At 55.9% G+C, this 3,765-nt stretch overlaps 1 pseudogene; it reads right to left on the bottom strand.

Annotated features, from left to right (window-relative positions):
- Positions 1-2,905: 2,905 nt before the first annotated feature.
- Positions 2,906-3,765, bottom strand: part of LOC105521410 — a 40,326-nt pseudogene continuing 39,466 nt past the window's right edge.

The following is a 3,765-nucleotide window of genomic DNA, read 5'->3' as shown; positions in this document are numbered from 1 at the left end:
AGCACCTGACGTAAGGTCTTCCGACAGCCCCAGGTGCTGGTGAGGACAGGCAGTCGGGACTCTTGTGCGATGTTGGGGTTCAGCACGGTTCATCTCATGTAAAAGTTGTTACTCCCAGAAAGAAAGCCAGTGGATATAGAATATTTTTTTGTATGCAGAAATTACTTTAAATTTGTTTCTAACCTTATCCTTTTCTTCCCCCATCTTAGTGTCTAGTAACTTTCTGCAGGTAACACACACATCTTAGTGCTGTATTTCAGTCGCTGTTGGTTCTGACGTGACTTTGTGGTGTCTGAGGTTCTGCCCGTTCTGTCCAAGATCATGCCACTGCATTCCAGTTTGGGCAACAGAGCAAGACTCCATCTCAAAAATATATATATATATATACGGCTGCTCCATAGGCAGAGCGGCCCCAAAGGCTGCTCGTTGGCCATTTTCATGGTTATTTCTTGATCATACGCTAAACAAGGGTTGGACTATTCATGAGTGTTCCAGGAAAGGGGTGGAGAATTCCCAGAACTGAGAGTTTCTGCCCTTCCTTTTGAGACCATGTAGGGTAACCTCCACATGTTGCCATGGCATCTGTAAACTGTCATGGAGCTGGTGGGAGTGTCTTTTAGTAGCTAATGCATTATAATTAACATATAATGAGCTGTGAGAACAATCAGAGGTCACTCTCCTGGCCATCTTGGGTTTGGTGGGCTTTGGCTGGCTTCTGTACTGCAACCCGCTTTATCAGCAAGGTCTTTATGACCCCTATCTTGTGCCGACCTCCTATCTCATCCTGTGAGTAAGAATGCCTAGCCTCCTGGAAATGCGGCCCAGCAGGTCTCGGCCTCCCTTTACCCAGCCCCCATTCAAGATGGAGTCACTCCGGTTCCCATGCCTCTGACAAGTTGGCCTGGGTTGAGTGTTCCCTAGTGTGTAGTTGTTGGAGCTGTTCCTAGGAGTAAGAAGTATTGTCAGTAGGAAATAGGCCTCTATTAGCCCTGGGGCTGCCACTCTGCCCCAGTAGGTCAGCCTCATTTTAGTGGTGACCAAACTGGGGCTCAGAGAAATCAACTCCCTCACCCCGAACCCCCAGACTGTGCGTGGTGGGCTGGGGTTTGAATGTGCGGAATGAAGACCCATCATCTCCTCTGGTCCCTCAGTCTCTGCTGCCTAAGAGGAACAGGATCCCAGGATCCAGGCCCCTCATGGCACCAGCCATGGTGGGTGGAGATGGGGAGGCACAGATCCAAAGCCCCCGGACTCTGAGGCAGGTCGGGGCAGAGAGCATCCTGGACCTGCGGACGCCACGCCGAGAAGAAAGGCTGCAGGCCCAGCCCAGCGGGCAGGAGGTCTGTGTCCTCAGTAAGCGTGACGGCGCTTCCTGCTGCTGCAGCCAGGCGGAGCCATCTTCATGTTTCCAATCATGCGGCCTCCAGTTCCCAAGCCCAACCCACAGAGACAGCGATCTGGGGTCAACATGAGGTTTGTCAGCAGCTCTGACCCGCTGCTCCCCGCCAGCCCCGCGCCGGTTCTGGAAAGCTCTGCTGCCCCCTGGTGGGCAGGCTCTGGCTGCAAGCATGGGGCTCCCAGAACCTCCCGGCTCTGTCACCTCTATTGGGTGGAAAACCAACCCAGGACTGAAGCAGCAGATGGGTGCCTGATTCCTTATCAGAGCTCTGCCCACTGGCAAGTCTCTCTCCGGGCCTCAGTTTCCCCTTCCATTAAAAGAGGGGCTTGGGGGATACCAAGGAGGGGTAACTACTTAGTGAGGATGGGAGGTTTCTCCTGGGGAGGTGAATACATGTTGAAACTAGATGGCATGAGTGGCTGCACAGGACTGTGAATGCACAAATGCCACCACATGGTTCGCGTTGAAATAGTTAATTACACGCGATGTGAATGTCACTTCATTTAAAGTGTTTAAAAGAGGGGCCTGGGAGAGTGCAGTGTATATGAGAATCACGTGGGACACCCAGTCTGAACCTCAGTTTCCTTGCTGTAAACTGGCAAAGAGACCGTGTGAGCCGTGTTCCCTGGGGCCGAGATTCCAAGAAGGAAAACCTGGCATTCCTGGGACTGCGATGAGGGCCGGGGGCCGGAAGGGGAGGAGTATGTGGGGACGGCTGGGGGCAGCCCAGATAAGGCTTTTAACACTGGGCAGCAGCGTCTACACAGGCAGTCTGTGTAGATCCCTGCATCTCGCATCTCACTTCCCGCAGGGCTGACCAGGCTCGGCCCAGCCAAGTCTGGGAGCAGAGGACACTGAGTGAGGGATCCCCGGGGCCACCCTCACTGGCCTGTGGCTCTCCTGACACCACAATAGAGGATCAGGAGCTGACCTTGGATCCTAATGGGGGACACCTTCCTGGCTGCAGGCTGGCAGGGTGGTGTGGTGGTCAGTGTACTGGGCTCTGCATCTCTGCCCTTATCTGCTGTGTGACGGTGGGCCAGACGCCTAACCTCTCTGTGCCTCTATTTCTTCAATGGCGAACAGGGGCACTAGCAGCCCCCACATCCGGGCACAGTGGCCTGAAGGTTAAAGGCAAGGGCGGCGCGAGACCTACAGCAAAAGCTCTGAGCAGGGAGAGCAGGGAGCTGCCCAGGGAGTTCCACCACCATCTCCCGTGTGGCTGCCAAGGAAACCGAGGCTCATGGTGACCTGGCCCAGGTCTGTTGGACTCAGGGTCCTTCTCATCGCCAAGATCAGAGGGCTGTCATCGGGGAAGGAGCTGGCTCCTAGACACCGCCCAGGAAGCACACAGGGAAGGATGCCCTGGGGAATTCAGTATGGTATTGCAAAAAAACCTTTATTGCTATTTGACCCCTGCTTTCATGCCTCTATTTCCCAGAAAATGAGCCACGGGAGACACCAGGAGAGGCAGGAGACCATCCTCCCCGCACAAAACCCACTTCCTCAGATGCTGTCCTCAGCGAGGGTGGCTGGGGCCAACCAGGGGGCCCGCCCGCAGAGCGGCAGAGGAGGCAGGTTGACCCTGCAGACGTTGAGCTCTGTGGCGAAGGTCCTGGCCTTCTGGTAGAAGAGGAGCGACTTCTCGCGGTCCAGGAGGAAGTTGCGGGAGATGGTGGCCAGCCGCGTGTAGATCTTCAGCTGTGCCTTCTTGTTGCCCAGGCGCACGGCGGCCACCAGCACCAGCTGGCAGTACCCAGCTGCATCAAACGGGTCCTGAAGGGGACAGGCCATGCTCAGCAAAAGGGGGACTTGGAGTCTGTCTTCCCAGAGGCCATTCCTGTCTCCAGGTTATTCCACGTGTCCACTCAATCCTGGCTCACCCCATGAACCCTGAAGCCTGTGACACTGCTGTGGTGTCAGCTGCAGGAGGTGGGACAACCCTGACACCCCCAGAATACCTCCTGACTGTCCCTACGCCCCCACTCACATCAAGCCTCCTGCCCCAGTCCCACTCTCTCTGCAGGCAGTGGCTGCTTTCCCCATGGGCTGTCAGGGCAGATGCTGCCTCCTCAGAGTTCCACGCAGGACTGGTGGCTCCAAGCCACAGCAGGGGCACAGCGTTGAGTGACCCAGGCTCCTCTCTGGCTCCTGTCCTTGCTTGCTGACCATTTCCAGGCCCTCCACGGGCCAGGCCAGGTACAAAACCATCTCACAGGTGTCCTCTCTGGCAATGTTCCCTGAAATAGTGATGGTGTGTCACTCCCCAGACATCTACTCCCCTTTTCAATGCATCTTTGGCTCAAACTCACCATCCCTGGGTTGTCCTCCCAGACCTCCTCCTTGACCCTCCCATCCCCCAGCCG

Source organism: Colobus angolensis, unplaced genomic scaffold, assembly GCF_000951035.1.
Source record: "Colobus angolensis palliatus isolate OR3802 unplaced genomic scaffold, Cang.pa_1.0 Scaffold11, whole genome shotgun sequence".
In the NCBI taxonomy this organism is placed as follows: Eukaryota; Metazoa; Chordata; class Mammalia; order Primates; family Cercopithecidae; genus Colobus; species Colobus angolensis.
Note: the sequence above shows the minus strand (reverse complement) of the source record. Positions and strands in the feature narration are given on the sequence as shown.